This window comes from Triticum dicoccoides, chromosome 1B (assembly GCF_002162155.2).
Source record: "Triticum dicoccoides isolate Atlit2015 ecotype Zavitan chromosome 1B, WEW_v2.0, whole genome shotgun sequence".
Taxonomy (NCBI): domain Eukaryota; kingdom Viridiplantae; phylum Streptophyta; class Magnoliopsida; order Poales; family Poaceae; genus Triticum; species Triticum dicoccoides.
This window is the reverse complement of record NC_041381.1, coordinates 529,228,680-529,237,463: the sequence shown is the minus strand read 5'-3', so window position 1 is coordinate 529,237,463 and position 8,784 is coordinate 529,228,680.

Here is an 8,784-nt window from a genome sequence, read left to right as displayed (position 1 = left end):
TATATATTGAGCGCAATGAGCGTATTATGAAGTCCACTGACCGTATTTTTACAAATAGACAGTGATAGACAGTGTATTTATCTCGTTTGAAATTAATCCATATTAACCGGAGAGGAGGCAGTATGGACTAGCATTACTTGCGCGCGGTGGCTCGCAGGACAAGGAGAAACTTTTGACTAATGAAAGCTCTCCCTCACTCAGGCAGTGGACGTGCAACAGTTAATTCGGTGTCAGATTGCCAGAAGCATACACTATACTACTAGTGCTACTATTGTTCGACTTACCGAATAGGCGAACAGCCAAGCGCAAAGTTTACTAGTACTAGTACTACTAATATAGTCTATAAAGGTACGTACTAGTACTCCCTCCGGTCCTCTTTTGTTTGCGTCTAAGGTGAAGCCATGATACCAAGGAGCGATTGTTTCGTTTGAAATTGGACAGTTCTATCCCTGATGTGCTATCGAGAGAGGCTGGGGTTAGTTTTTCTAGGCATGCATACCATTGGTTGAGCCTGCCCCACACCGGAATTCTCGCGCTGCATGCATCTCTCTCTCTTTCAAGTCTGCATGCGTCTCACTCTTCCATGCCTGCATGTGTGTCACTCTATCTGCATGTGCACGCCTTGAGAAGGGGCGATTGGTATGGGAGAGAGAGTTGGGAGTTACTGCGGTTGCACGTGCAGTCAAAGCGGAACAGATGGGAGGGGTACTAGTGGAAAGAGCGGGGTAAAGAAGCTAAGGCGCAGAACTTTGAGGGAAAAACTGAATTTTCTTAGGCGCAAACCAAAAAGGACCGGAGGGAGTACTAGGAACCGGATGGAGGAGCGTATGCACTCTTATTATAATTTTAAAATGTGATAAAGCAATCTTCAACACATTTGGTTCTCTTCGAGGGTTCTCGCATGTGATAATGGAAATTGATTGCATGGAACACTCACCACAATTCTCGCTTAATTCTGGCTCATATCCTATTACAAATAGTAGCGCTCGGTAATATTTCCTCTTTTTTTGTTATTCAGCATGTAAACAGGTCAGCAAACCTTGCGGCGCATCTTCGTGCGAACTGTGCTTGCTGCACTTTGAATGTGGCCGAGAGCTGGCTTGCTGAAACACCTCGCTTCCTACATCTTTTTTTGCGGGGTACCTCGCTTCCTAGTGACCAGTGTCTTGGCTGATCGTCCTAAGAAGGCTTATATATGAATAAAGCTCTCTCATTTACCCGCAAAAAAGATTAAGCCATATTAACCGGAAAGGAGGGAGTATGGACTAGCACTACTTTTTGGTGTGTCCCGTCAACTCGCAGAACGAGGAGAAGCTTGCAGGACAAGGTGAAGCTCGCTTACGCCTTTTGACTAATGCAACCTACCCTCGATGGACATGCATCAGTCCATTCGGTGTCAGATTGTCAGAGGCATACACTGTAGTACCCAACATGCGGAGTACCATCATTGTTCGTCTTCACGAAGAGGCGAAGAGCCAAGCGCAGTAGTACGAGTAGTACTACTACTAGAACCGCATGGTGGAGCGTGTGTACTCTTATTTTTTTATCTCTGATAAAGTACACGTTTATTCCAGAGAAGGGCGGAAAACGGCGGCCCAACATGTAATGAATGATATCGATCAACCAACCATGCTCGAATATATCTTGACCTCCGTGCGAGCCCGTCTGTGTGTTCTAGCTCCTCGTCTCTCTCAAGGAACGGCGGGTTGGCTCTTTGCCGTCAATTGAGATCGGTTTGCTCACACTCCTGTCCCACATGTCAGTGATATGCCAAGAGGAGGTGCGTTGACCGACTGGCCATACCCGTACTTGGTTTTGCACCTTCATACTACTCCTCCCTCCGTCACAGTTTACCGGGCGCGCTTCATTATGATGCATTTCTCTCAATGCATTTGCAGCACCAGAGAGACTTTAGATGCATTTGGTTTAATGCTCAATTAATTAGGGCGTCGTAACCGCAATCAAGTCCACAATTTTCTCTCCATGTACTATGTACTACTACGGAGTGGAGTACGTGCATGCATGTGTGTACCCGGGGTGGAAGCACTTCATGCATGTGTGTACGCATTATTCCTCTAGTAATAGACGCCGTGCTATAAGGCTGGTCGTAATGATAGTATCATAGCTAGTATCATGCATGCCAACTAGGCAATTTTGATGATGTGTCATAGCATTAAATGAAGAAAAAGAGGGTATAGTATCATATCATGATACCGTATCATATTAAATGCTATGCTACTTTGTGTCATGCATGGCAATAAATAGAGTACAACATGATACTAATATATGATACTATGCATTAGGAAGGTAGTATCATACACTAGTATCATATGCATGATACTAGTATATGATACTCCCCATTACAACCAGCCTAACTACCAATGCTATTTTTCAGGCCGATCGCTAGTCGCCTTGGTCCCACAGATTCGTTTTCTTTTTTCTGAAGCGCGTTGTATAAACAGTGACAGATGGAGTAGTATGAGCGGATTCAAAGAAGAGGGTATTGATGGTTGCTTCTTCAGAGCAACTTACAGTGGGAAAGGTGGGGCTTATGATTTGACTGCTCATTACTCACTATTAATGTGGGGCAATGACCGGGCTGAGTCTCCCATGCGGTTGTGCACTACCCCCTAGGTTCTTAAATATACACCGGAGTATTTGTCTTTCTAGAGATTTCAACGAGTGACTACTCAAATATTTGTCTTTTTAGAGATTTCAAATGGACTGGCACATACGGATGTATATAGACATATTTTAGAGTGTAGATTCACTCATTTTGCTCCGTATGTAGTCACTTGTTGAAATCTCTAGAAAGACGAATAGAATATTTAGGAACGGAGGGAGTACACATATGAAGCAAAATGAGTGAATCTACACTCTAAAATATGCCCGTTTGAAATTTGTAAAAAGACAAATATTTAGGAATGAAGGAGTATAATTTTGTGCATGGCACATGGACCCGGATGATGAAGAGACTTCTGGCAATGCTATCAAGCTTCCATCATTTGTTTACATAATTGACGTACTATACAAATAATTTTCCAGTGACATGAAATTGTACAATGGTGTGAGCTTTCAGCTTTTGTTTCGCGTGTCTTGCCATCGATGCTCTTTCGGAAACAATAAAAAACTAACTCCCTTGCTAATGCATGTCAATTATTAGCAGATCTGAGCTAATAATTACATCACAACTAAAAACAGAGTTGTGAGAAGGTGTTAAATTAAGATTGATCCATGCTTTGATTGGCAGCATCGTCCCCCCAGCTCTGTCTAAATCAACAAGGCATGTTGGGAAAAAAGTAGCTGTCTGGAGCATGCAACATTCCGATCATTTTGTGCAGTTCCACTAAAATAGAGCTGAGCGTCCCTGTTCCAAAGATATTAAGTGTGATTACGATAATAGAGGACTGCTGATGAAACAATAAACACACAAATAGAAGCCGGTCACCTTTGCAGTCTCTCTTAAGACTAACTAGTTGGAGAAGATTAGGCTCGGAGTTGGATGAGGAGGATAGAGCAAAACCAATCTCCCTTTGTGCAGTCGCACTGAAATGTAGAGACGTTGCCCGTGTGACATTTTAGTACAACTGCACAAAACACTCTTAAGAAAAAAGTGATTTGTGCAGTTCACCAAAAGGTCGCAATAGCAACGAGGTGAAATGGATAGCCCTGTTTGCAAAAAAGAGGTAGAAAGGAAACAATTACTGGCCAATAACACTTGATGACACATGCGACGACAAAAAAGAAGCATATTCCTTGCCCTAAGGGAAGATAACAAGACGGTTGTGTTTGTCTAAAACGGTGTGAGGACGAGAATGCAATATGGAAAGTACGCTGGACGAGCTACGTTTTGGACAAAGAACTATGGAAGATCCACATGCAGCGACATGGGAAGACGGGCAGTGGAGCAAGGCTGGAGGGGATACCTGGAGGTCGTCGGGATGTAACTAGGTGAGCGGCGGCGGGCAGAATCTACGAGCAGGTGGTGTAGGCTGCCACGCCCTCAATGCGGCTATATCTCCTACGTGTCGAAGCACGACTTAGAGGCATAACCGCATTGAAAGCAATGTCGCAAGTGAGGTAATCTTCACACAACCCATGTAAAACATAAGGGAAAGAGATACATAGTTGGCTTACAATCGCCACTTCACACAATTACATGAATAAAGCATTACATCATCCAGATACAATCAAGGTCCGACTACGGAACCAAAATAAAAGAAGAACCCCAAATGCGACAAAGGTCCCCGATCGACCCCAACTGGGCTCCAATGCTGATCAACTAAAACGAAACAACACAAAGGGCAAGATCTTCTTCGAGCTCCTCCTGAGCTTGGTTGCGTCATCTGCACAGACTCAACGGCACCTGCAAGCTGGTTTTGGAAGTATCTGTGAGCCACGGGGACTCAGCAATCTCGCACCCGCGAGATCAAGACTATTTAAGCTTATAGGAAGGCTGGGGTAATAAGGTGGAGCTGCAGCAAGCGACTAGCATATATGGTGGCTAACATACACAAATGAGAGCGAGAAGAGAAGGCAAAGCACGGTCGATAAGAGTATGATCAAGAAGTGATCCTATAGCAACCTACGTGAAGCATAACTCCAACACCGTGTTCACTTCCCGGACTCCGCCGGAAAGAGACCATCACGGTTACACACACGGTTGATGTATTTTAATTAAGGTCAACTTCGGGTTTTCTACAACCGGACGTTAACAAATTCCCATCTGCCCATAACCGCGGGCACGGCTTTCGAAAGTTCAAATCCCTGCAGGGGTGTCCCAACTTAGCCCATCACAAGCTCTCACGGTCAACGAAGGAATAGACCTCCACCCGAGACATTCCGATCAGACTCGGTATCCCGGTACAACAAGACATTTCGACAGGGTAAAACTAAACCAGCAACACCGCCCGAATGTGCCGACAAATCCCGATAGGAGCTGCACATATCTCTTTCTCAGGGCACACTCAGATTGTCTAAGGTACGGGTAGGCCAACCCAGAGTTGCCCCTGGTGGCCACCGGCAGCTGACAGGTTGGACCAACACTCAGAGGAGCACTGGCCCGGGGGGGTAAAATAATGATGACCCTCAGGAGCGCGACTCCCAAGGGAAAAGAAAAGGCTAGGTGGCAAATGGTAAAACCAATGTTGGGCATTGCTGGAGAAGCTTTACTTAAGGCGAACTGTCAAGGGGTTCCCATTATAGCCCAACCGCGTAAGGGACGCAAAATCCGGGAACATAACACCGATATGACGGAAACTAGGGCGGCAAGAGTGGAACAAAACACCAGGCATAAGGCCGAGCCTTCCACCCTTTACCAAGTATATAGATGCATTAATTAAGTAAGATATATTGTGATATCCCAACAAGTAAACATGTTCCAACAAGGAACAACATCTCCATGTTCCAACAAGGAACAAACTTCGATCTTCACCTGCAACTACCAACGCTACAAGAGGGGTTGAGCAAAGCGGTAACATAGCCAATCAACGGTTTGCTAGGACATGGTGGGTTAGAGGTTGAACATGGCAATTTGGGTGGCTGACAAGCAAGTGGTAGGCATCGTAGCATTGGCATGGCAAAAGAGCGAGCAAACTAGCATAGCAAAGATAGTAGTGATTTCGAGGGTATGATCATCTTGCCTAAAATCCCGCAAGGAAGAAGAAAGAGTCCATGAAGAAGACAAACGGACGTAGTTGAACGGATACTCACAAACGCGACGTTATCGGAACCAACCCGAAGAAGCAATCACCGGAAAAGAAGCACACAACATAGTAAATAACCAACACATCAACATGGCATGATGCACAAACGAGTATGATGCATGTCCGGTTTAATGAAGCATGGCATGGCAAAGTGCACAAGCAGTTCTACAAATTAAGTGGGGATCAATATGCAACGAGTTGCATATTGACGAAGCGCCACAACAAGTTATTTAGTTTGATCTCGTTATGTACCCAACAATATTAAGTGGTGTTAAACATGGCAAGAGGGCGAAGCAAAAGAAAACTACCTATCTAGGCAAGTTTAAATGAGGCCGGAAACAACAAACAACAATTCCGGAAAATCCCCATGTTATTTAGCAATTTAAAGCAAACAACAATTTTAAACATTTTAATTGTTGTTATCATGATGCGGATGACATATGCAAGTTTTATGCAATTATTATGAAAATGTTGACATGAGCATGATAAGAAGCATTAGTCGCCATGGCGGAAGGGAAAAGGTGCCACGACGGCGAAACAAAAATGGTGCCACGGCAACATATCGGTTCCGGTAGCTCACGGAGATACCGGTACAAAAGGAAGTGAGCGTGAGCGAGTCATGCAAGATGGTGGGGTGCTCCCGGCTACCGGGTTCCCACGGGATTGTGGCATGGAAACGAGGAGGAACTTGCAATGACAATTCGGACATGGTGCAAACACGGGCATCTCATACAACGTGCATTCGGTCCACGGCGGTCGTTTCGGGTTATACCTTCGAAGCGTTCAAACGAGACGGTTCACATTCGGAGCGGTGTAGAGGAAGTAGGCGTTCACGGGACGTCGTCGGAAGTAGTTGTACACGGCGTCGGTAGAGGAAGTAGTTGTTCACGTGGCGACGGTAGTGGAAGTAGTTGTTCTCGCGATGGTAGTGGTTCGAGGTCCTGGCGGGTCATCATTTAGCCGTACATGTTCGTCGTGGTACACCGTTTGTAGAAGTTCGGGCGGCGGTAGTGGTACACGTTTGACGTTTTGTAGTCGAACTTGACGTTTCCAAGGGGCTCCGAATGTCGTGGTACTTGGTGAAAATTCTCGAAGATGACCTTGACGATCCTGGTTTCGGAGCAGAGGCGAGGCTGGCTGGCTACGACCGGCCTTGCAGCCGCTGCGGCCCACGCGAGCGAGCAGAGGAGGCTCACGCAGGAACTTGGCGGGCGCGGCACCGGAAGACTGCTCGGGGATCCGTCAGGCGGGGCCCGCGCCGCGGCGGTGACGGACAGACGAGGAGGCGGGCGAAGAGGAGGTTGGGCGCGCGGCGCGCGGCCGGTGCTCGAGGGGCTCCTCTCCTCGACGCTCGCGACAGGGAGTTGGCGAGGAGGAGGCGCGGGGAAGGAAGGCAGCAGGGGCACGGCGAAGACTGGCGGCGGCGGCCGGTGCTCAAGGGGCTCCTCCTCGTGGCGCTCGGACTGCAGGGAGCTCGGGGTCGCGGGAGAGAGATGGGATCGAGCAGGAGAGGCGATGGGATCGGACGATGGGTGACTGGCGGCGCTGGAAGAGGACGAAGGGAGGGAGAGATGAGGGGATCGGGAAACTAGGGTTAGAGGGGGGCGCTGCTGGGCCTAGGCCTTGGGCCGGTCTGGCTGCGCGGGTGGCTGGGCCGAGCTGCGGTAGCTGGGAGGCCCAGTTGGGCTGGCTTCTCCATCTCTCTTTTCTTTTCCTTAATTCTTCAACCAGAATTTAGGAGAAAAGAAAGAGGTGCTAGAGGTGGAATATTTCAGAAAAGAAAATATCCCTGGAGTCTTGAGAATATGCAGAATTTGAATAAATTGGTTTGGCAATTTTTAGAGGAAGAAAAATAATTCAAGTTTGAATTAAATTCAAACTTGAGCCATTTTAAAACCTAACCAAAACATTCCCAAAAGAGGTGAAATTTGGCGGTGGGGTTTAGGGCAATAAGTTTGACTATTTGGGAGAAGGTGAACATTAAAGGAGAAGGGGAAAATGGCACTTGTCAGAAGAAGGAAGTAGAGGGAAGGAAAAGGTGGGTGATGCGAGATTCATGCATGGAACATGCAACAACATAATATGTATGAGAAATCACACCATGCACATGAAGACATGATGAAATGCACAAAAGCAAATAAAACACACGGCGAAACTCGGAATAGCCGGAAGTCTTCTCGAGCATCGGTCTCGGGGCGTTACATAGGCCCTGCCGCGTTAGACCTTGGTCAGAGAGAACAGCGTGTACCACATATCGGACGTGCTACCTTGGCGCCATCGAACAGAGATACGATGCACTTCCTCCCTTTTCCCCGGCGGACGGGATGCGGCCGGATCAGTGACCAACGGTGAGAGAGAGAGAGAGGCCACCGCACGCCCTTTCCCCCGGCGGACGGGATGCGGCCAGATCAGTGACCAACGGTGAGAGAAAGAGAGGCCACCGCACTCCCTTTTCCCTGGAGGACAGGATGCGGCTGGATCAGTGACCAACGGTGAGAGAGAGAGGCCACCGCACTCCCTTTCCCCCGGCGGACGGGATGCGGCCGGATCAGTGACCAACGGTGAGAGAGAGAGAGAGAGGCCACTGCACTCCCTTTCCCCCGGCGGACGGGATGCGGCCGGATCAGTGACCAGCGGTGAGAGAGAGAGAAGCCACCGTAGCCTTGTGTGAGATACTCTGAAGAGATACAAACCAGGCACGCAAGGCTCCATTGTATATAGTGAGCGGACTACCTTTTTCTCCATAAAAATCGTTTTATATTCTATGTATGTGCCATTGAGCGCTATAACTTTATTTAAAAATAACGCGGCAACACGTCAAGTCGAACTTTGTTGCGTGCATGCGTGGTACACGACCTCCCTAGGTAAACAACCGCTACAGTCGTTCAAATTAGCACGTGGGCTGCCATTTCATAAAGAAATGAGCTCCACCGTGTACCCGCACGGTTGTGGCTGGGCATGAAGCGTGAGTACGTGCATGGTGCACCTATTCTCTTCTTGTATATGTACACCACCTACGTGGGGTTGTGTGAGAGAGATACAAACCTAGAGAGATATAGTGTGTGGGTTCTTGAGAGTT